We start from the raw sequence: 26,375 nt of genomic DNA on the forward strand, positions 1-26,375 counted from the left end.
TAACTTTAACAAATCCATAGATAATGCTACACTGATCCAGTATGCTGATGATTCCACAATCATCTGTACAGCAAACTCTCCCTCCGAACTCCTTCAAAAAAACCAAACAGCCTTCTCCAATACTGAAACTTGGATGCTAAACAATGATCTCGTTCTCAATGCTAACAAAACAAAATTCATGATATTCTTTCCTTTGAGAAAGTTCACCATAGGCAAAAGCTCCTTTAAAATAAAAAGCCACAATAACACTCTACTCGGAGTCACCCGTGATTAACATTTAAAATTCGATAGCCACATCCAAAATAATATAAAAAAACACCAAAAACTAGGTCTGCTGTACAGACTAAATCACTATCTAACCGCTTCTACCAGACGTACTCTAGCCTCCCCCTACCTGCTCCCCTCTCTTACGTATGGTGCCCCTCTACTTACTCATCTCCAGCTTAGCCTAAAAAACAAACTGGATGCCTGCTATAACAAAGTCTGTAAATTTGCTACATGGTCCAAATACTCTACCCATCACTGCCTTTCATCCACTACCTAAACTGGCTTGACCTTAATAATTTCCTGAAGTTCATACAACCAACCACTGCTCACAATCTCATATTCCAACCTTCCATCTGCCCCTCTCTTCCATCTGTCTTAACCCTTTACCTCCCCAGTCGTGCTCTTAGATTTGAAAACCAAAACCTCCTTAAAATCTATAAACCACTTCGCCCACCTGGCCAATTACTTCTATCACACTCCTTAGCTAAACTATGGAATTCTCTCCCCCTCTCCCTCCACTGTACTCATAACCACTTTAATTTCAAATCTGTACCCCATTCTTAACTTACCTGAAACTAGTACTGTTACTGCTCCCTTTCCACCTAAATTACACTGTTGTCTTTTTCAAACCTCCCTTCAACCTCATCTACTATCACCTCTGATCACTAACATTATTGTTAGAACAAACACTAAATTATGACTTGTACTTTTAATTATATTATCTGTAGTACTTTTGACTTTATCTACATTTTAACATTTGTGTTTTTTAAACGTATACTTCCTGATTTTGTACTTATATTTTAAATTGTATATTTATGCTTTTGTATACTATATATTCCATACTTTAGTTATGTTATATTCTGTTTATTTGTTTTTGGAGCTTTTCTCCCTGGGCCTCCACTGAAAATGGGCTCTGCGTGGCCCAGTAGACTTCCCCAGTCATTAAAAACTGGAAATAAATAAATAAATAAATGTCGAGCTACTTGCATAATCTGCCTGGTACATAACCACCATACCATGAGTTGAGATAAAACCAAACTGCATATTTCTTTTGTTTTTCTCTAATTGCCAGTATAAGCTCTCATGACTACACCCCTGAACAAATCAAGTACATCTGCATTACAAATCTTTGCTCTATAATGTAGTACTGAACATGTGAACCAGGCTGCAAATGTCAGTTTTGACTCTCTTAGGCCTTTCTCTTTGCACATTATTAATATTTATATATAAATAAATCCACCCTCCCCTGTTCCCAAAAACCTGGCCACACGCATACCACTGGCTGGCTGGAAGAGACCCTTTTAAACAACAGTAGTAAGGCAGCTGAAACAGTGCAGAGTTTCTACATAATTCAGATTCTCATCTCCTTCTATCAGCATGCCACCACACCCAGACTATGCAGCCATATAGTAAGGATTTAAGGAAAACAGGTTGTTAATGCATCCTTCTAATTCTTCCTAATGAAATAAAGGTAATACCTGTAATGAAATGCAGTCATGCAACAACCCATTCAAATCCTCTTTCTGTCTTCCTTTTTTTTGGCACATCAACCTCCCCCCAAGCCTGTCTGAAAATGAACAACCAGACCAGAATGACCATTGTTGACTCCTTACATGTAATACACATTGCCACCCCTCTGCTTTTCTGCTTTCCCCTTCCTTCTCTCTCTCTCTTTTTTTTATGTATCCCCCTCCTGGCTTATACTGATGATACCACAGGAATACCTTGCAGTCATTCTCCTGTACTTTCCCATAATGCAACTTGATGTGGCTAACCAGCTGCACTCTGGAGGTACATAAATCTTGATGCGTATCTCTCTTCCCATCCTTCTGTGTGTATTAATATGTTATATTTTTTAAAGTGCACTCAGTCATACATACCTTTCCCAGTCACATTTCTCACTGGTTGTACCATCTGCTCATCCACTTCTTGCAATGTCATATCAAAAGATGACTTAATATTTGTGGTGGTTTCCTTATATTTATGTTCATACTGGTCTCCAGAACATTTGTGTACCACATGACATGTTAATAGCTGTGGCTAACTTACTAACCTAAATGCATTACATCCATATTGCACAATGAGGGACCGCATAGTTTTAATCTGGTTAAAATATTCATGTGTGAAGTGTTGCAATTCTGAGTGCAAAATTTGAGTATTAGGTGAGATTTATAATTCTTTACGATACCAGTCTGTGTTTTGCAGTGAGGCTGTTTATTAGATGTGTTAATAGTGAACTTATATGACTATATTTCGTAGCAAGTGACATTTCTGTATGAAGTAATGATTTATTTCACCAGTCTAGATTAATGGTGGTTTGTAATTGTTGCTCTTCAAGTCTGGTTAAGGACATTTTGTTGATGTACTGTTGCTGAGGTTAGTGTTAAAGTGTAACTGAAAGCATCCAGCCAGCTTCAGGTTTGGTGTCTGAAACTTAATTAAAGTGGCTATATATATATATATATATATATATATATATATATATATATATATATATAGAATATATATCTATATAATGTCATGGATCACAGGTACAAAAGTAATATTTATGTGGTTGAACAAGTTTTTGCACACTACCGTATATACTCATGGACAAAGTTGAATAACTTATGGAAAACATTGGCCTAAAATAATACATTTCACTTATGTAGGGGTACTGTGTTTAGTAAGTAAAGAATGTATTGTACTGCCAGTAAAATAAATATAACTGTAAAAGAAAAAAAATCCCTGCCCCCTGCACCAAACACCCCCCACCACCACTACCACCGCCACAGGACTGCATGGCTGTTAAACTGGTGTTAATAATAGTTAATCTTGTATACTTGGGGGGGGAGGTGGTACAACTGCCACCTTGTTGCATATGGGCATTCTTCTCTCACTTTCAGTCATTCAAAGCCACTCCCAAACCTGTGTGAAAATGAGGGGGAGTGTTTAAAATAAGTTATACCTTGTATATTGTTCCATGGAAACAGCAGTTTCACATTAAAGTATTTCATGGTTCACATAAATCACAGTAATCCTGCAAATGCACACTAGTCCTGCAAAGATCTAGGACATGGCCTAAGGCCAGCCATGGCCATTAGAAATAATATCTGTACTCACAGCTCTCACAAAGGTCCACCTGCATACTAAGGCACTGAAGAAAATATGATCTCAAAATGCAGAAATGCAGATGAAAAGTAGCTGTTGGGCTGAGTAATGCTGAATTGTCTACTTTATTACTTGTCTCTTAGGACCATAAATCCCTTTCATGTGGTAATGAAATTGGGTTACAAATAGATTTTATGGCAGGAAAGGCATTGTATTTTGACATACAGTAACAAGTGCTGCTGTTGCAACCAACTAACTGGAAAAATATTTCATACAATCCTGTGGAACTGATACTGAAAGAGTGTCTACATTAGCGGCTTAGCTCTATTACTAAGACTGAAAACAGCAACTATGCAGGTGAAATACTTCATATAAGCTTGGGGTGATGAATTTTTATTGGATTGTCAGCCGTTTAATTTACAGTGTTTCCAAATCATATAAAACAATCTCCACTGGTTCGTGTCAGTATTACAGTTCATAAACATTACCAGAGCTTTTAACTCCCTCTGTAACAAAAATAACTGCATTTGCTATTCAAGCAGTTTTGAATCTTACAAAAATCTGTTTAGTATGATTTAAATTTAAGAAGTGTGTTTCGGTACTAAATTTGTGAATGCACCATAGAGCTAATTCAATATGTTACATTTACAAATTAAACATGACTTCAAATAGCATGTCTTGCAGCAATGTGTCCCCAACAGTTATCAGGATCATATGAAGGTTTTTTTTTCCTGATGGTTATATGCAGGCAGCCTTAAAATGGAAGTGGAAACTACCTGTAAAAATCATATGCACATCAAGTGAGTAGTATTAAGTAACTGTAACACACTCTATGCACAAGCACTGCTAAATGGACCACTAGTAGGTGACTATAACACACTGTATGCAAATTTACAGCTTAAGAAGCCAATAGTAAGCAACTGTGCCACACTATATGCACAAGCACTGCTGAATGGACCACTAGTACCTGACTGTAACACACTCTATGCAAATGCACAGCTCAAGGAATCAACAGTAGGCAACTGCACCATACTGTATGTACATGCGCAGCTAAAGGAAATACTAGTAGGTGACTGTACCACACTGTATGTGTATGCTCAGCTCAAGGAGTCAATAGTAAGCAGCTGTACTGCACTGTATGTACAGGTATATCTAAAGAGTCCACTACTGGGTGACTGTACAACACTGTATGTACAAGCACAGCTGAAGAACAAATAACAGCTAACTATACCACACTGTATGCACATGCACAGCTCCATTAACCAATAGTATTAAGGAACTTCACCATATTATATGTGCATGCACAGGTCAAGGGGCACAGCATGCAAATACACAGATGAAGTGACCAAATGTGGGAGAGTAAACAAATATTGGGTGGAGCGGCCTTTCTAATACTAACCCAGGTTACTTACATCCAGGTTTAGTTAGCTGGCTGACGGATGCACGAGTGCTATAACTGAGTCCTTTACTAGTATCCCTATTTTGTTTGCTTAAACCCATCCAAAACAAATCCACATCTGTTGTACAGACTCCATATTTGCTATGATTCCACTCACCAAAGGATGTTAGTGCAGGAGATGTCTGCAATACTACACAGTGGCTCAGAAGGTAAAGGTCAGAGTTGCTACTGGGTAGTGATGGACATGAGAAAATATGGCCTGTTCTAAGGTCTTTCATTTTGAGGGAAAGAGTTTTTAAATTCTAAAAAGGTCCTGGTTGTTGAGTTACTGGTGCATCTAGTACAACTTGTGTTATGCCATTGTGAATCTGGCCATTGGGTATTATCTAGACCTTCTGAGGTTTTTTTTTTTTTGCCCTAATGAAGAGACTCACTAAAACATTAAACTGCCCCTTACATGCTTGGCATCTACTGAACTGAAAAAGGAAGGTTCTCAAGTGAAAAGTTCAAAGTTACAGTTTAAAATTATACTTTGTGTATAGTCACATTGGTGGTCATAAATGATAGCAAAAACAAACAGATTTGTTCTGGCAGCGAGCAGACTCATTAACAGTTTACAGATACATTTCATTATGATAATAGGTATGTATGATAAGCACAGAGTAATATCCTTTTTGAAATTTCAGTATCTTTGTAGCTAGTACTGCTTGTATGACCTCAGAGCATGATTTATTTTAAATATGCTATTGGGGCCTTCAGGTGGTAACGGAAGTTTCTCTGCTTGAAATAACTAATTTAGTTCTATATGTAGTAGCCATACGGACCAGGGAATTTCAGAGGTTTTTTTTTGTTTTTTTGTTTTTTTACTTTTGCTGGTTTAAACTCATTCAGGAAGAATTATAAGGATAATTATTTAGTTTGATCTTCTGGCAGTTTCTGAGGCTGAGAGAAGAAACATTGCAGCTTGCATTGTGATTTGGCTCAACTTGAATGGCTATCTATGCATAACGTAGTATAATAGTTACTAAAATAGTTTACATTGTCACTTAAATCAGTATCTTATTAATTACTTCTGTTTTGAAAAATACATTGTCTCCAAGCTTTACTGAAGTATTAACTTTTCCAAGGCCATGACAGTTTCATCCTCCATACAGTTTGTATGCTTTTACTGCTCTATACTGATTCAAATTCATCCTCTTGTTCATCCTTTTGTATTTCATTATGGGACTGTTACGAACATTGAAATAAGGCTGTATTTATTCTAAGGGAAGATTATTTGAATGCATTTGCTGGGAAGCTTTGAGTCAACTATATCATGTATTCAAGTACTCTAGAAGTGAAGTCCTGCAGTTATGTTAAAATACTAACATTATTTCCCTTTTGAAGTCTGTATACAGTTAGTAGCGACAGCACTTGTAACTTGTTACAGGTCCATCACAGCAAAAATTAGCATCACTATTCTTCCAAAAGGAGATTTGAAAATACAAATTTATCATTTTGTGAAACAGATACTGAGTACTCAATGAGGGACAGTTTCTGTTCTATTTCTGTTGTTGTTAATAAAGTCTTACATTACATTTATTCTCCATTTGTCATGCCATTAGTTGATAGTGAGATAAATGAAAAAAAAAGATTTTTCTGCAGTAGTTGTATCTGTAATAGTTTTATCTTTTTAGGAAGTCTGCATACCAAGAGCTGTTTAAGGTGGCTAAGAATAGGTAGCTGTAATTCTAAATTCGATTTTTGAGAGAATCAAATGATTATAAGAGAAAAATCTGTCTCTGCAGTGTGAAGGTTTTTGCCCTGGCCAAATATCCCAGATAAGAAGGATTTGATTAGCAGCCCAACCACTGAAGTAGCCAGTCAGGGAGGGATAGGAGTGACCAGGCTATGTTAGCTCACCTATTGCATGGGGAGTATTTTCATGGAGTTCTGCCACAAGAACTCTACCTGAGAGAAAGCCACGTACTACATGTTTTACATTTGCGAATTCAAGGAAGGGAGAGTCTGTTGAAAGGTATGCAAGTACTCTAGCTGGGAATTATGTGTGGTGGAAGCATCCTCTTGCACAGAGACCAGTGTACCAAGCAGGAAACTACAGTTTCTTACTAATGGAGGTTGTTATGAGTACAAACAAATAAAATAAAATTTCTTAATCCATGTTGGAAGACAGCCACGATTCCTGATTCTTGCTTCCTTCTCTATATGTGTTCAGACAACAAGAATCTGGAAGAATGAACAGGTCTGTAGGAATTGGGGCTATGATGATCACTGGGTGGATTGTGGCCAAAAATATGAAAAAGGTAATAGGGGAATAGCTCTTAGCTCTTATAACACAAATGACTTTAAGGGCAAAAATATTTTTCAAGACACGGCTGCAAAAATTTAAAATAAAACAATACGCATAAAAAATAAAATAAAAAGTAAAACAAAAACATAAAAAAAAACAAGCAATAAAGTCTTCAACAGGACTGTTCATATATCTGGAATACAGTGACTAAGAAGCACATCAGAGAGTGAATAGGAGTACTTTGTTTTATGTCATAGAATTGTAATAGGCCTCATATTAATAAAGATTTAGTGGCAAAAATAAAGCAGACATTTATTTTTCTCAGCCTACAAGTCTTATTGGTAGCACGGGTTTTTTGCTGCTATTTGTTTTCTCCCAGTCTATGCCTCTAATGACTGGAGTTTGATTAGCAGATGTAGTGCCAAGGTGCATCCAGGAGGGGTGGGACTGAGGGGGCCCTATAATAATGTACTCAGTGTCTGAGCAGTGTGAATGGTTAGGAATAGCCACATTCCTTTTCTTCACCACATCTGTTGTAGGGAAATTTTAGACCCTGTAGTAAAACATTATTCCGCTATGATTTTTATGAATACTGGGCTTTTTTTCTCAGATGTGTATTTAACTGACATATGCTAATTATTTGAATGTGTTCATGATACATAGAGATGTTTCCACCAAAACTATTCTGTAAATAAGTGCAAATGGGATGAAAAATAGTTGAATTGTTCATTAAAATACTGGTAATACTTTTTTTTCATGTATTTCTATGTTTAATATCATAAAGTTTTTGTAATAACACAATATGACTTTCCTCACTTTTATGACATCCTATTGTTTTTTTCAAAATTGGTACATCCTGGAGAAGAGGATTTACTTTTTCAAGTCTTGAATGGGGAACCACAATGCCTTGAAAATGACAACTTATAAATCAGCATATAGGCTACACCCTTTTTTTATCTTTATTTTCTAAAAGTGCATCACTGGTATAGTGAAAGAAAGTGTGGCTGTACAAAATATTTTCCCTCAAGTAAGCAAATGTTCAAATTATAAATTTTATCTGAAAAGTTACTGTTTATACAACAAAACCATGCTAAACAGTATGTAACCTGTGCACCAACTTAAGTTGCATTGATATATGCGTTTATAAGAATGTTAATTCACAGATCTAAAGTTCTAATGTAAGAAAAAAAGTAACACAAGGAAAGTACCTAAATATACTAAACATTGCCAAGGCAGGCTGTATATCTTTGTGAAAACAAGAAACAAGTTTCTTAGGGAAATAACTACTTTAAATGAAGTGAATATCTGCTGGCCAGTAAAGTTACAAATGAGATTTATAGTTATACTCACAGGCAAGGGAGCAGGAGTGGACAACTCAGGTGCTTAATGGTAAATTACTCTCCTTGGACATCATTACTCAGTAGAGGATTGCAGTGAATCAGTTAATTAACTAGGTTGTTCTTATGAGACTGATTGGTATCAGTTTTATTTTTCCATCTACAGTAACAGTCTTAATGAATCATAACAAGTTCAGAATGAAAACAACAGGGAATTGAAGTACAAAGGAAACAACTCCATTGAACCATTTTTTCTGTGTTTTTAATCAGTTTAAATGTATATAATTTAGACTGATGTATAAAATATGAACCAAAATAACTCTGTCAAGTGAACTTGGTATCAGCACTTTTTGCACCTTTTTCTATAAAGGAACATAAGTATTTCTGGATATGCTTGGTATGAAGAGTTTATTTCTTGGTGGAACGGTCTACACTGCCTTACCAATAAAGTTAGTTATCCAGTGTATCAAATGAGTACTGTCATTATGTATGAACTCATCACGTCTTACTGCATATGTAAATTATATGGAACTTATTTTTACTGTTGAGATTGTCACTGTTAAGAATTTGATTAGCTGAAATTCTATAAATATTTAACTGAATTGGAACTTTTCTCCCTGGGCTTGTACTGAATACAGGCTACAATCTAGTTGGGCAACCAGTCAACAGACCTAAATAATAAAGGAGATGAAAAAATAGCAAAGTTCCAGATCACTGTAAACACATTAACTTGGCATTATCATCTGGGCAATGCACAGCAGTGTTTTTTTTTTAACTTGGTCTGAGTTCATGGGTGCCACACTAGAACACCTCCTCTCTCTGTTTATAAATCTGACTATTGAGGGTGGTCTAAACTTCAAAATAATCTGAGGTATAAAAGGAAGAGATGTGTGGGAGAATCAACGTCCCAAGCAATTTTTATATTCACCAGTGAGAGGTAAGAAAGATTTTATGCTCTGTGTTCCCTGTGAAAGAAAACAGTGACTAAGCACTAAGCTAAAGATCAGAAAGGCGAACCTAACAAGGTACTGCTGGCATATGCACATTAATTTCACAGCCCAACTTCATTCAGTGGCATGCTTCATTACACAGGTTAAACAAATGCAATCTGCACAAATTCATGTGTCACGTCATCTGACTTACTCCTTCGTGAATATGATGTACCAATGTAAAAGAAGCATGGCATTTGATAGAAATGCCAAAATGCAGAAATCACAAAATATTGAAATGAAATGTGCCCTTTCCCCACTGTTGTGTGATCTCAGATTCAGTCTATATAAATAGCAGGCAGTGAGGAGTGCATGGGGGGCTTGCCCCCTGAATTAAATAGGTTGTCAATATTTTGTGGTTTCGACATTTTGGCATTTCAACATTTTGGTGTTTCCTCAAAGTGTCATGCTTCTGTAGTGTACTTTAAGCCAGGCAGTCACCTGAGGATTACAGCTAGCTCTACTCTAAAACAGCATTGTACAAATTAACTCCGACTGGAAAGTACTACTAAATAAAACAGGAACTCTCTGGATACTTTGTCACATAAAACCACTTAGAAAAAACAGAAGCAAAACTAGTATTTCAGATACAAGCTCTTTCTTAGATTCACAGAACCAAGTAGCAAACATATATAGTAAAACAATACTTTGTCAAGATAACCAATGACATATATGGCAGAAAATATGAGGCATTACTGATTCGGAAAGCCACTTATGTCAGATGTCAACCAGGGTAAGTGCGCCTCAGTTGCACAGGTTTCCATACATATATATATATATATATATATATATATATATATATGTGTGTGTGTGTGTGTGTGTGTGTGTGTGTGTGTGTGTGTGTGTGTGTGTGTCTGTGTGTGTGTGTCTGTACTTTGGCCATCTAATTTTCTAACTTCAGATTGTCAGTTTAGGATTATCTCTGCTATATAAGCTTAAACAGTCCTTCACATATGAGCTTTATTTATAGTTGACTTCCCTCATTGTTCTGTTAATCAATAGCTTCTGAATTTGCTGACTGCTTCATTATTAGCTACTTAACAATAGTCTAAGCTCATTCTGGATATATGTTTGTGTTAAATGAGTGACCTTATTTATTTATTTAACATTTGTTTACCGGGAAAGTCTGACTTGGAACAAAGGCAATTTTCAGCAGAGGCCCAGGGAGAAACGCTCCAGGTGCATGTCTTTGTAACATGGGAGGAAACCAGAGTAACCAGAGGAAACCCATACAAACACAGTGAGGACATGCAAAGGTACCCCAGGTGACAATCGAACCTGAGAACCTCTTGCTGTGAGGTGACAACACTATCACTGTGCCATCCTTATGGTTTTGTACTGTATTATGCTTGTCATATTTATTGGCTATACCCACTGTGCTGTTCAGCTGCTCTAACTACTTATTACATAAATACATAGTATTTGTTTTTGAGCTTGGATTGTATCTTTTTGGCTCAGCTCATGTATGAAAAGAGTCCTTGGACCATTCTCCTATCTGATTACCAACCTAAATAGATAAATAAAAATAAAAGAAAAACTAAGTGACATTTGAAATCTGTGAATCCCTGAATGGATAGGGGATATGACAGGGGTACTAATGATTTCATTTGACAGCTCCAAGCTATGTAAAGAATTTTACCAGCTTCCTTAATTGTTCTATCACCTAACTATATGACTCCTGTCTCCTAAACCTGATAGACTTCTTTGAAGCAATCACCAAAGCCATACACGAGGGTAAGGTGGTTCACACCACCTATCTAGATCTCGCCAAGACGTTTGACACCATCCCCCACTCTGGAATTAAAGATAAACTCACCAAGCTAGGTATAAATCCCTATGTCACAAGATGGGTTGCCAAGTGGCTCTCTGACAGAACCCACATTGTGAAAGTAGCAGACTCCAAATCCGATTTCAGACCAGTGACAAGTGGAGTACCACAGGGTTCAGTCCTGGGTCCTCTCCTGTTTGATATCTACTTTTCTGAAGTACATGCCAACACAGAAGGTCTTTGGCTAATGAAATTCGCAGATGACTGCAAACTAGGAGCCATAATCAAAACTCCTAACAATGTGGACATCCTACAAAAGGGCCTCACTGAGACAGATGCCTGGTGTCAAAGCCATGGCCTCAAGCTCAATGCCAAAAAGTGCATCATCATCCCCTTTGGTAAAAACTCTGTACCCATGAGCTACCACATAGGTGGTAGTCTACTTAACACCAAAAGTGTGATAAGAGACCTTGGGACACAGATGGATAGTAGTCTCTCATTTGATAATCACATTGCTACAATAGTCAGGAAATCCTTCTAAGTGGCACACCTCATCACAAAAGGTTTCTCATCCAGGAAAAAGGAGTTCATTGTTCCCCTCTGCTCGTCACTCATTAGACCCATTATAGAGTACAACGCCCCTTTTGGTATGTACCTCACAAGACATCTACAACAACTAGAAAGGCTGCAGAAATACCTCACAAAGAGGATTACCAGCCTCAAACAGATGCCCTACGCAGACCATCTCAAAAAACTCCAGCTTTACTCCATCTCATATCACCTACTCAGGGGTGATCTCTGCCTAACATACAAAGCTATGTCAAACTGAGAGCTGTTGGACATGCTCCACTTAAAGAAATCCCAATCCCTCCGAGCTACATGCTCTAGGGACCTAAACCTTGTCACCACAATAAACAGAATATGCTGGAGGGATAGATTCCTGTCCAGAGACTTCCCATACTCTGGAACAAACTACCTATCTATATCAAACAAAGCTCCTCATTAGCACTCTTCAAGAAAAACTTGATGATTGGATGGGTAATAGGAAATTCACCCCAGGGATCACCTCTGTGGCTCTGCTCGACAGGGGCACAGGAAAATAATTTTCTTGGGTGGCGAAAGCCAGGGTACCTTTTTGGCTAGGCTTATAGAGGCCCTAGGGCTAATAGCCTAGTACCTACCTACCTATGACAAGTTTGTTTCCCTTTATGCCTGTTGGCAAGTATTAGTGTCGTGTGAGAAACAATCTCACTCAGGCAAAATGATATTTCTGCACCCTCAGTTAAAGGGCCATTTCAACACTTGTAAATCTCATTATGAAACTTCATAGCTCTTTGACCTGAAACCTCATTTACTCGCATCCACCAAGAGTGCCACAGCAAAGTGCTGGTCACTTTATTTTGCCTCCACGTACCAGTTCCTTGAGTGTTTGATATTACTGTCTGAACTCACACCACCTTGTTTCCACTCATGCCTGATCTTGCTCTATCACAGTGCTGGCAAGCAACGTTATGCCTGATGTCCTACAGGGAGTGTGCCCCAGACAGCTTATGTTTTAACCCCACACAGGAAGGAAAATCATGAAAAAAAGATGGCAACAATTGCAGATGGTGGAATCATGCCTGCAAGTGAGGCTGGAAGCTGTTGTGTTTGAATTAGGCTTAGTGTGCACAGCATAATGTTAAACAGCATCAGTGTATCAGCAAGTTACACACTCATATTTAATGTCAGGACTATCAGAAGGCCCTAGGTTCTGTCCTTAAACTGTATGTTTAGATTAATATTCCCGAAATGGCCTGCAATACCACATTTTTGAGGGTGCTGCATACCTGACATGTAATACTTCACTTGAGATGTTAATCTGAATCCCCTCTCCTTGAGTTGGCAGTAGCTTACATGGATATTAAAATCTGTGACACCTATCAACGTGTCTTTAAACCTAGAGGTAATAAAAATAATTGAAGTTCAATAAATTTTGTTTATCAGGAGAGATCATTGACAGACAGCTCATTGTGCATGTTTTAAAGGCATTGATCAGATGGGGATGGCTTTTACAGGAACGTAAATAACAGTTAAGAATAGGATAGATTCAACAGTGCAGCACCCTGTTTAATGGAAGAGTAACTTTCCAACATACAGAAATACACCTAATCAATAAGCTATCAGCAACAGACTAACAAAATATTTTAACAATCTTTTCTTTTGAGCTTCATTCTAGATTCACACAGAGAACAACAAAACCACTCACAGGCCATTGGGGAATAGTTGCATAATTCAATTCATGCACAATTCATTAGCATTCTCCTCCTAAAATGTCTTCTTGATTCAACCTTTATTAATGGCATCTACCACTCACATTCTGGACTGGTCACAAACCACCAAATCATTTCCACAGAAAGAACAGACTCAGAACTGTAGTGAATATTCCCTGATTTTGTAATCTCAGATGGGTGCAAAAGTCCTGGTCAAGAATGCAAGCTACTGGGCTACATATTAAGCTATTTCTTTAATCTTAAACAAATTATTAGAGGCTGTATCTTTTTTGAGAATAGATAGGACAACAATGAGACAAAGAACATTACAAGGTGGTCTCTTCTTTGTTAGGCATTTCCAATGCTGCCATATTGAGGCTAGCAGCCCTAAAGGAGCAGGTCATTTAATCACTTTTAGGATTAACAATTACAACCCCCTCCCCCACCCAACTGCTAAAAAGTGGAGAGGAACTACAGAACCAAACTAAATAAATATCCAACAACAGTGCATAAGAAATCTGTTTAGGCAGTCAAACAATTAATCTCTTTAACTTCTCGCAGCTAATAAACTATCCTACTAGACCCAGTAAAGATGGCTCCTCTGGCACTACACTAGATTGGATCTTTAGCAACTCATCCCAAACTAATCTAAAACAGCAGGATTGTCCCTGATCCCCTTAGAGACCGCCTACCAGCCTGTACCCTCCGGTGTGTCTCTTCTGTCCAAATACAATGTCAGAACATTCAAACTGGTAATCACACCAAGTTCAATTCACAGACATTCTCTGACTGCCTGAAATAAATGAATTGGGGCCCCTAAAGACTCTGCCTCTGGAAAGTGCAACTAATTACTTCAGCAAAACCTTCCTAGACTTACTAAACAGCCTAGCCCACCTTAGAACAAAAAGAATAAAAGCCAAAACTATTCCCTGGCTATCTAAAGAAACCAGAAAACTAATGCACCTCAGAACCAAATTTTGGAAGCAATACCAAAAAACTTAAGTTAACAAACTCTCCAATCAAATTCAAACAACTCCGCAACTCAGTGAAGAAACTAATAACTAAAAACCGTAAGACTTATTACTCCAAACTCCAATCAGAACATAATTCTAACCCCAAAAAGTTCTGGAATTACATTTCCTCCCTTCTAAACCCTGGTAGAAAAGACAATCCATGCCCTAACCCAAACTCTCCAGACCATGAAACTGCACCTAATTTTAACACCTTTTTTGTTGACTGCATAGCCAAATTAACTGCAAACTTTCCCATCTTGTCTCCCTCTCATAGTCCCCCATCCACTGCTTTTCTCTCTAACACTCAACTTTCAGTCTTAAACCTATCCCCATCAGCAGCATAAAAAAAAACTCCTCCTTAAACTAAAGCCTTGCTCCTATACTTCTGATAATCTGCCTCCATCCTTCCTTAAGATGGCTGCAGACAGCATTGTCCTCCCCATTTCCATTCTTATCAACAGGTCCATCCAAGAAGCCTGTGTTGCCTCACTCTGGAAGAAAGCTTTTTGTCACACACCCCCCGCTCCACATAGGCGGCAATAACACAGACACTACTAATGTCTGTCCTATAGCTATTCTCTCACCTCTTTCTAAAATCCATGAAAAGTGCATTCATCACCAACTCTTGCCATACCTAACACACAATAATCTTCTTATCCCAACACAATATGACCTGCTAACCCTAACTAGAGTAGAAAAGACCTCCAGCAAACCACCACAGCGATAGTCTGGTATAAACAGCAAAATCCAATGCGTGCCAATAAGTAAAAATCCAAGAATTTATTGATCCGTAATAAAACAATGAAATGGTCTAAAAATCCTGATAAAATAGTCGTTACAAACTGGATAAGCGCTTTCGGCTACAAGCCTTCTTCAGATGGTGAAATATTTGGAGTAACATTTACAATTTTACAGAAGGAAATGACCAATCAACTTATAGAAAAGACTACTTGTAGCCTATCACATAGATTCAGAATGATACTATGTTTTGAGGTTTGGCGCCAAGTTTATGCAAAATAGTTGTTTCTTCCATCTTTTTCATTGGTTATACAAACTTGATGCACCCACTGGAATGCCCATTCAGTTTCTACAGTTTATCCATGTGACTGTCATATACTAAATTTCCAATGATCTATCTATCATAAAAAATGATCATAGAATGCCAATAGCATATAAGTCCCATGTATAAATCATCCTTTAGCGTTAAATAAAAATATATATAATATACGCTATTCAAAAGTAAACATAGTCATGATTCGATTCAGTCAGAAACAGGGAAACCGCTAGATCTAATAACAACAAAAACAACAAAATATCCAATATCTATCACGTCGCTCAAGTCGATGTTTATCATAAAATATAAGTAAAATAAGAGTATAAGTGGGTGACAAGGGATAACAAAATTATATTATATCTGTGGCTGGCAGCGTGCGCTCATCCACACAATATATGGGGTCAAAGCGCATCATGCTGCTACACTCCTTGTCATCTTAAATAATGGCAAAACATAAGCCGACTGAGATTATTTTCTAAACTCAATATTACTCCATTCTCAAACTCTCGTAATGATCACATTAATCACAAAGCATTATGTAGCATAATCCCTTCTAATCAAACCTTCTTCAACAGAATCAGGCAGAGAACTAAAAACTTCATATACATGAAACAGCTTGATTCTTTTGCGAAAGGAACTATCATTATTGGTGTTCTCAATTAATAGCAGCCAATAGTGTGATCAGAAACCTGCATAGAACCAATTAATGCATCAGCAAAAAAGCAAGTATTGTGTGCTATCTGATGATAAAATTATTTCTTTGTTAGTCCTTCTGCATAGCGAATCCGCTTAGCAATGTTCTTTTTTTAGGTTAATCACTTATAAATATATTGTTAGAATAAATCAGGCAGAAAGCTAAAAACATCATGTACATGAAGCAGCTTGATTCATTGGCAAAAAGAACTAACCACTATTGGTGTTCTCAATTAATAGCAGCCAATAGTGTAATCAAGAGCCTATATAGGACCAAACAATATATCAGTGGAGAAAGCAAGTGTTTCATACTGTCTAAAGATAGAACTATTTCTTAATCAGTCCTTCCATATAGCAAAACCGCTTAGCAATGTTCTTTTTGAAAACAATCACTTGTAAATATATTATTAAAATAAAAGATGTTATGATTGTTCTTAGCTGAAACTAACATTGACATAACAACCTGTAAGTGAAAATGTGTAATGACACTATGCTGATGTGTCCACAAGACAATATCAAAATTCAAAGAGGCACATATGGTAAATACAAGTATTTGAGCCCATGTGAATATTGATTATGTATGGTGAAGCAAAAAAAGGAGGATAGTATATCTTGCTATGTCTTGAAGAGATGGTGTTTCTTCTAGTTTTTAACACAGGTTTCAGTGGGACTATGGTGTTTAGCCCTGGTGGGTGATTTGCTCTCATGTTATTTATCCAGCATAATTCACGAAGTTCAGTCCAATTCTGAATGTCCCATCCTCTATTAGTCTAAATAACGACTTCAATTGCTTTAAAGAGAAAACTATGAGTTGGATTGTTAGTTATGTGCATAGCAAGTGCATTATTTGTTTTCTTTTGTCGTATGTCTCTTAGGTGGCGTAATATCCGATCTTTGAAATGCTGATCAGTCTTTCCAATATAGAAAGCATTACATTGACGGCATGTAGCCAGATATACTAAGTGCGCTGTAGTGCAATCTGCATAGACATTAAATTGATATTGTTTGTTCATATGAGGGGAGACGAATATATTAGAACTGTCAATAAGTGGGCAAGCAGTGCATCTTTGACATTTAAAAGTGCCTTTTCTATCTGAGTATATTGCTTGTGATGTAAAACCATCTTTGTTGCATAAAAGCCTCTTTATGTTTTTCTTGTTTTTGTATTGAAATTTTGGTCTGTCCCCAATCACCTTTTTGATTCGTTCATCCATTGTTAATACGGCCCAATGTTTTCTTACAATTTCACAAATTTGCTTGTTGTCAGAGCTATAAGTCAGCAGGCATTTCAGCTGTGTGGGTTGATTAGTGCTAACAGTGACTTCCTGTTGTGGTAGGATGGTCTTTTTTGAAAAATAGGGACTTCCTTTACCTTTTCTTATTTCCTGGAGGTTCTGTTTAGATGAAAGATTACTTTCTGGATAGGATCTCTCCTTTAAATATTTCTGTGTATTATTTTGTTCTTCTATAAATTCTTCATCATTGGTACATAATCTTGAAACTCTCAGGACTTGATTCTCATAGATATTTTTAAAAATGTGTCCTGGGTGCATACTTTGTTTATGCAAATGATTTCTCTAGGTTTCTTTTCTATCGATTCCTGTGTTTGTACCTTGTGTTGGATGTAAATGAATATTTACATCCAAGAAATCGATTACTTTGTTTGATGATTCTGCCTTGAATTCAAGAAAATTAGTACTTCCATTGATGTAATCAATAAAGCTATTCAGCTCTTCCATTTTTCCTTTCCACAAGATAAAAACATCATCAACAAAACAACATTATAGAGCAAATGTGGAGCCCATATGCTGTTATCAGTGAAGATATTGTTGTGTTCCCATTCAGCTAATACTAGATTTGAATAACTATTAGCACATGGGGTACCCATTGCTACACCCCATGTTTGTAATAAAAGTCATTACCATAGACAAAGATGTTATTTTCAAGAACTAATTCTAATAGAGTACATGTTGGTTCTGCTGTGATTCCATTTCTTGTTAAAAAGGATCTAATGGCAAATAGTCCATATTCATTAGGAATTACAGTAAATAAACTAGTAATATCCATAGTTACTAATAGAAGATTCTCAAATTATGTTAAATGGTTAATTTTCCCATAAAAATCACTCAGAAAATTACCTATAACTTGCAAGACTGTCCACGCAAATGGTAAAGCATTTTTCAACTCATTCTCTACAAAGATGGAGAGAGGTTCTGTCATCCATTCTCTCCCTGAGACAATGGATCGTAAGGGTGGATCATTCAAATCTTTGTGAATTTTGGGTACACCACTTATGTTATGATATGAGGGGATGGAGATAGTGAAAAACTCGCATTGTTCCTGTATAATATGCCTTTCTATTAGTAGCTCATAAAAAAGACTACAGAAGAAGTCAATTCTAGTCATTACCTCTCTCTTATTAAGCTTTTTATATGTTTGTTGATCTTCCAGCATTGTTAATATTTTATTTCTATACCATTCTGCTTCCATTATGACTATACAGCCTCCTTTGTCTGCTGGTTTTATAACCAAATTATCTTTCTGTCTAAGTTGTCGTAAGCTGTCATGTTATGGAAGATACCTTTCTTCTTGTTAGTAGGATTCCTTACTTCAGAGATCTCTTCTTCATATAATCTTAGAAATAGCTCTACCAAAGGGGGATTAGGTGGGGTAAAAGTACTTTGTTTTTTTTAAGTGGATATGATCCACTGGTATTATCTTGGCCAAAAATGCATTTTAATTAGATATTTCTACTGAAAAGTCTAATATCTGTCATAAATTCATTTAGATCAGATGTCAGTGAAGGTATAAAACTTAGGTCTTTACTTAATAAAGTCATTTCTTCATGGCTCAATTCCATCTGTGAGATGTTTATTACAAGATTTGATGATGCCTCATTTATTTCATGAATTTCTTGCGTTTCCGCTCTTGGCTCTGTGTTCTCTGAGCCTTTTAGTTGTTCTGTTTCATAAAAACCAGTAAAGGCCAGTTTACGGGTGTGTGTATTACTCCATCTCTAGGTCTTGTTATTATCTTAGAGCCATTAGGATCAATAGATGGTGTATTATCATTTATTACTGAAGTGCCAGTGTTAGCTTCTGCTGAATCATTATTCTAAAACATCATATCATTCTGTTTGTATAGATTATTTGATGATGTTTTGTCTATAGATGGATGGATGCCTTGATTATAATTATCATCCATATGTGTATGTTGTCCTTCTGTGATATCTCCATTTCTTCTCATAGATGTTTGATATCTCCCTCTATTGTTATTTTCTTCTCTAGGCCATTCCAAGATGTTACCATTTGCAAAATCTCGGTGGTCTCGAGCTAGTTTTTTGATTCTTTGTTGTTTTAATTTATTATCATATGTTGAGATTTATCTGCAATTGTTCTAGGTCATTTATCTGTTCTTCTTTTAAGTCAAAACGTTCAAGCTCTTCTTGTTTCTTAGAGATAATATTTGAGTTTTTTTCTTCTTCGGGTTTAAAGAACTCTATTATCAATTTCATATAATTCTGACTTGTCTCTAGATTAATTGCTTGCCATTTTGCCAATAGTTCAGAGTATGTACTACCGTATGAGGGCAGGCATTTAATCCACACACCTCTGGGGACTATTTTGTGATGTAGGCAAGCTTCCAGGTGAAATCGTTGCCATTGTAGCCTTTTTAGCCAAAAGGCAGCATTTTCAACATCCCGTATGATGTTTCGAAAACTGGAGTCATCAGTCAATGTTGCTATGAAAGATGTATCTTCCTTATTTAGATTAATTTCAAGCAGAGGATTCGATAACCCTCCTGACAAACCAGGCATGGTGTAAATTTTGGTCTTCTCTTTAACACATGTTTGAACATCCGCCATGGACAGTGTAGGGTAGATCAACAAAAAAAAGCAATGAAAAACTTTCCTTACACTGTTAAAGGTTTGCCAGTGGAAAGGAAAAAAAATAAAGTAGAAAAGACCTCCGGTAAACCACCACAGCGATAGGCTGGTATAAACAGCAAAGGCCAATGCGTGCAAATAAGTAAAAATCCAAGAATTTATTATACCGTAATAAAACAATGAAATGGTCTAAAAATCTTGATGAAATAGTCGTTACAAACTGGATAAGTGCTTTCGGCTTCTAGTCTTCTTCAGATCGTGAAATATTTGGACTAACATTTACAATTTTATAGAAGGAAATGACCAATGAAATCTCAGCATTAGAAATAATTTGCATCTTAGTTTCATTGATTCACAATCTCAAATGGCTGTAGTATATCCAATCAACTTATAGAAAAGACTACTTGTAGCCTATCACATAGATTCAGAATGATACTATGTTTTGAGGTTTGGTGCCAAGTTTATGCAAAATAGTTGTTTCTTCCATCTTTTTCATTGGTTATACAAACTTGATACACCCATTGGAATGCCTGTTCAATTTCTACAGTTTATCAATGCGATTGTCATATACTAAATTTCCAATGATCTATCTATCATAAAAAATGATCATAGAATGCCAATAGCATATAAGTCCCATGTATAAATCATCCTTTAGCGTTAAATAAAAATATATATAATATATGCTATTCAAAAGTAAACATAGTCATGATTCGATTCAGTCTGAAACAGGGAAGCCGCTAGATCTAATAACAACAAAAACAACAAAATATCCAGTATCTATCACATCACTTAGGTCGATGTTCATCATAAAATATAAGTAAAATATGAGTATAAGTGGGTGACAAGGGATAACAAAATTATATTATATCTGTGGCTGGCAGCGTGCGCTCATCCACACAATATATGGGGTCAAAGCGCATCATGCTGCTACACTCCTTGTCATGTTAAATAACGGCAAAAACATAAGCCGACTGAGATTATTTTCTAAATTCAATATTACTCCATTCTCATACTCTCGTTATGATCACATTAATCACAAAGCATTATGTAGCATAATCCCTTCTAATCAAACGTTCTTCAACAGAATCGGGAAGAAAACTAAAAACTTCATATACATGAAACAGCTTGATTCTTTTGCAAAAGGAGCTATCATTATTGGTGTTCCCAATTAATAGCAACCAATAGTGTGATCAAAAACCTGCATAGAACCAATCAATGCATCAGCAGAAAAAGCAAGTATTTTGTGCTATCTGATGATAAAATTATTTCTTTGTCAGTCCTTCCGCATAGCGAATCCGCTTAGCAATGTTCTTTTTTAAGTTAATCACTTGTAAATATATTGCTAGAATAAATCTAGCAGAAAGCTAAAAACATCATGTACATAAAGCAGCTTCATTCATTGGCAAAAAGAACTAACCACTACTGGTGTTTCCAATTAATAGCAGCCAATAGTGTAATCAAGAGCCTATATAGGACCAAACAATATATCAGTGGAGAAAGCAAGTGTTTCATAGTGTCTAAAGATAGAACTACTTCTTAATCAGTCCTTCCATATAGAGAAACCGCTTAGCAATGTTCTTTTTGAAAAAAATCACTTGTAAATATATTATTAAAATAAAAGATTTTAGTTATTTTACATTAAGAAGGTTTGTGGTCTGCACTCTTGTGGGAGGAGAGGCTGGAGTCTGCCCTTCTGCGCTGGTAATTTCTGGTTAAAGGCTTATAGTGCCTGCATATCTGAACTGTTTCTTACTGAAATTGGTACACCTTGTTTGCTGTAGCATACACTAGGGCTTCAGACCAGTTATTTTACATTAAGAAGGTTCGTGGTCTGCACTCTTGTGGGAGGAGAGGCTGGACTCTGCCCTTCTGAGCTGGGAATTTCTGGTTAAAGGCTTATAGTGCCTGCATATTTGAACTGTTTCTTACTGGAATTGGTACACCTTGTTTGCTGTAGCATAGACTAGATCCAGGCCTGCTGAATCTAGCTTTGTTTGTTTGCTTGTTGTTTGTTTGCTTGTTATTTCCCTGAAACGCTAATTCCACCTAAAACGCGGCTTTTCAGTGCTTCTGTGGATCCCTAGTGATATCTGCATTGCTTACTGTACTTATTTCCTTGTTTCACTTGAAAGAAAGTTACTGTTTGTCATTTTTGCATTTAAGTTACCTGTAACACATTGCATTTAAGTTACCTGGCACTTGCTCACTAAAGCAATTATATAAGTCAGCACTAAAATATTAAAAGCACTACACCCTCATAAACTCCCCTTGAGTACCTCGTTCCCCATTGGCCCTTTTTTTCAATTATAAAGGAATTCCCAATACTATTCTAGCATGTCCAAAGGTCAGTTGTCAATCTCCTCTCCGGTCCAGCTGGTGAATCTGGGAATCTTGAGGCAATGTTACAACTGCCTCATGTACACAGACAACCCTCTCCTCCTCCCAACAAATTCCAACACATGTGAGAGATGCAACCATATAGCCAAACTGGAGGCTAAGCTCTCTCAACTCAGAACTGGTGAAACCAGTCAGGAGGAGAAGGAAACCACACTCACTACAATTCCAGTCTCACATAGACCTACCACGACAGCAAACCAAACACATAAACACACAAAAACATACTCGGGGGCTCTAAATAAAAATCTGCCTAAGCAGCAGAGACCTCCAAAGCAGACACCCAAGCAACCGCTACCCCAAAACAAAACACGTGCAACACATAGCTCACAAAGCCAGTGTGCCGAACAGTCCCAGCCCTTAAGGTTAAACAACACACCTGATACACTTGTAATAGGTGACTCTATCATCAGGCACACTGACGTCCCGCTCACCAGGCTGAACAAGGAGAAGGTCATGGTGAGCTGCCTGTCGAGCGTTAGGATCCGCCACATAACACAAGCACTCAGGTCACTCCAAGGCAAGTACAAATATGTTCAGTCATTGTCCATGCTGGTGTGAATGACCTGAGATGTACCTCCCTGGACTACATGAAAAGAGACATAGAGGAGCTCTATGAGCATGTAGCCCAGGCTGGTATGACCCTGACCTTTAGTAGCATCTTACCCTCACCAAGAATGATGCCACAATATGAAGACAAGATGATCAATTTCAACAATTGGCTTAAGTATTGGTGTCATTCAAAGGGGATCCAATGCCTGTCAGCCTGGGATGACATGCTCGACAAGCTACGATGCTTCGCTAGAGACGGCTTGCACCTGTCACCCCTGGGCTTTCGGATATTGGCAAAGGCTCTTGCTACCCCCCTAGTGCCTTTTTAAGGCAAGGCTCAAAAGACAAACCCACCTCCATAGGTATCAGAAGGGATAAAAAACTAAGAGTAATGCTACTCAACGCCAGAAGTCTAAACCTCAAGATGCACGCACTCGAAACTCTCCTTAGCATGGAGAACATCGATATCTGTGCAGTAACATAAACCTGGTTCAAGGCTCCTGAGAGCACCCCAGCACTACCAGGTTATACCTCATACCATGCTTTTCGGCCCCAAAACTTGGACCGAACCACAAAAGGAGGGGGAGTATCAATATTCGTCAATGATACCCAAACCTCCTGGTTGGTGGCACAGCACGAAGCATCAGAGACTATCCATGTGCAACTAACAGTGGGTAAAATTGCCTTCCAGTTTATAGCTTGCTACAGACCACCCTCCCAAACCCAGGAACCCCACTTGGCCTTCCTGAGAACACTGGAAAATATGAAGGTCTCTCCAAACACCATTATATTGGGCGACTTCAACTACCCAAACATAGACTGGGAGCATTACTCTAGCTCCAACACCCTAGCCCAAAGGTTCCTAGAATTTATAAACTCAAATGCTATGGAACAACTTGTTACCACTCCCACAAGAGGGGAAAGCATACTGGACCTGATCATCACCAACATGGGGACTCTATGCTCCAGACCAGAAGTGTATCCCTCACTGGTAAGATCAGACCATAAACTAATCTCACTGGATATTCACATCCTGACTCCACCCCGTGCCCTGAAAACCACAGTGAAAAACTTCTCTAAAGCAAATTTCACACTCCTCAAAACCGAGGTGGAATCCTTCAAAGCCCCCGGGCCTGTGGAAACTATGGCCCAGACCGCAGAATCCTTTATAAATACATTCTATGAACACCTTCAGGAATGCATGGATCATGCAATCCCAAATAAAACCAAGACCCAATCCTCCAAAGGCAGACGTCCTGTCTGGTGGACTCCAGCCATAAACAAACTATACAATAGAAGGAGGAAGCTACTACATGATAGAGCAAAATCCCAAAAAGGGAAGGCATCTCTGATCAGTATTAGCAAAAAACTACGGGCACTCATAAAATTGTCTAAGGCCAGCTTCGAGAGAAAAATTGCACAGGACACTAAGGATAATCACAAGGCTTTCTTTAGTTATGTTAGGAACCTGGGTGGGAATTCCCAGATATGCTCAGAATTAGTCCAAATGACAAAAAATACACCAAACCCACAGACCTTGCCAACATCCTAGCTGACAGGTTCAGCGCAAACTCCCCCCCCCACCAAAAGGGCAAATATCTATCCCAGCAGAGTGCTGCCCCCCTGACATCTCAGATGCTCAGGTAAGAGCTGCCCTCTCCAAAGCAAAAAACACAGCATCAATGGGACCAGACGGTGTCCCGGGCTGTGTCCTACATGAACTCCAAGAAGAGCTAAACCCAGACATAAAACTAGTGTTCAATCTCAGCCTTACTACAGGATATGTACCCAAAGAGTAGTGTACAGCAACAGTGGTCCCTCTCCACAAAGGTGATGCCTCAACGGATCCTGGAAACTATCGCCCCATAAGCCTGACTAGCTTGGTCTGCAAAGCTATGGAAAGGATCATCATGGACCTCATAAATAAAGATATTGGGGACCTACAGACACTGGATCCTACCCAGTTCGGCTTTGTTAAGGGCAGATCCTGCCTCTTAAACCTGGTTGATTGCTTTGAAACAGTCACCAAGGCCATTAACGAGAGGAAGGTGGTCCACACAGCCTACCTGGACCTCGCAAAAGCCTTAGATACAATACCCCACTCTGGCATTATAGATAAGCTCACCAGCTTAAATATAAACCCCTATGTCACTAGATGGGTTGCAAACTGGCTCAAGGACAGAACCCACATGGTTAGAATTGCTGGAGCCATGTCAGACTCCAAACCAGTTATAAGTGGCGTCCCACAAGGCTCAGTCCTGGGACCTCTCTTGTTCGGTATATATTTTTAAGAGGTACAGGCCAACATGGAAGGACTGTGGCTGACCAAGTTCGCAGATGACTGCAAACTGGGCCATAATCGACTCTCCAGCTGACACAAGCATCCTCCAAAAGGGCTTCATAGAAACAGACAACTGGTGCCAGAGCCATGGCCTCAAGCTAAATGCCAAAAAGTGTATAGTCATCCCCTTTGGCAAAAACAAAGTGCCCACAAATTACCACATAGGTGGTAATCCATTAAGTACAGAAGAAGTAATTAGGGACCTGGGGACCCAAGTTGATAGCAATCTCTCATTTGACAACCACGTGGCCAAAGTGGTTAGAAAAACATTTTATATAGCCCACCTAATCATGAAGGGATTCACATCTAGATCAGGGAAGGTCATCGTGCCTCTTTACTCATCCCTCATCTGGCCCATAATTGAGTACAATGCCCCTTTTGGGATGTACCTTACCAGACACCTGCAGCAACTGGAAAGACCCCAAAAGTACCTCACCAAGAGGATCAAAGGGCTCAAACAGATGCCATATGCTGCCCGGTTAAAGAAACTCCAGCTCTACTCAATGGCATACCGCCTGCTCAGAGGCGATCTGTGCCTGACGTATAAAGCCATGTCCAACCCAGAATTAATGGACATGCTGCACCTCAGAAAATCCAAATCCCATCGAGCTACGTGCTCGAGAGACTTGAACCTCAGCACTGAAATAAATAGGACATGCTGGAGGGACAGATTCATAACCCAGAGGCTCCCTTCACTCTGGAATAAAATCCCAGTCCAGGTTAGGCAGAGTCCCTCATTGACTCTCTTCAAGAGGAATCTTGATGAGTGGATGGAAGATCGTAGGTTTACCCCGGTTATCACTTCTGTGTCACTGTTAGACAGAGGCACAGTATACTAACCTCGAAAAAGGGCATAGCAAAATTAATTTAAAATGGGTGGCGAAAGCCAAACACACTCTGGCTAGGCTTATAAATGCCCTAGGGCAGATAGCCTAGTATGAACCTATGAACCTATGAACCTATGATTGTTCTTAGCTGAAACTAACATTGACATAACAACCTGTAAGTGAAAATGTGTAATGACACTATGTTGATGTGTCCACAAGACAA

Source organism: Protopterus annectens, chromosome 5.part1, assembly GCF_019279795.1.
Source record: "Protopterus annectens isolate FY-2018-M chromosome 5.part1, PAN1.0, whole genome shotgun sequence".
Taxonomy (NCBI): domain Eukaryota; kingdom Metazoa; phylum Chordata; order Ceratodontiformes; family Protopteridae; genus Protopterus; species Protopterus annectens.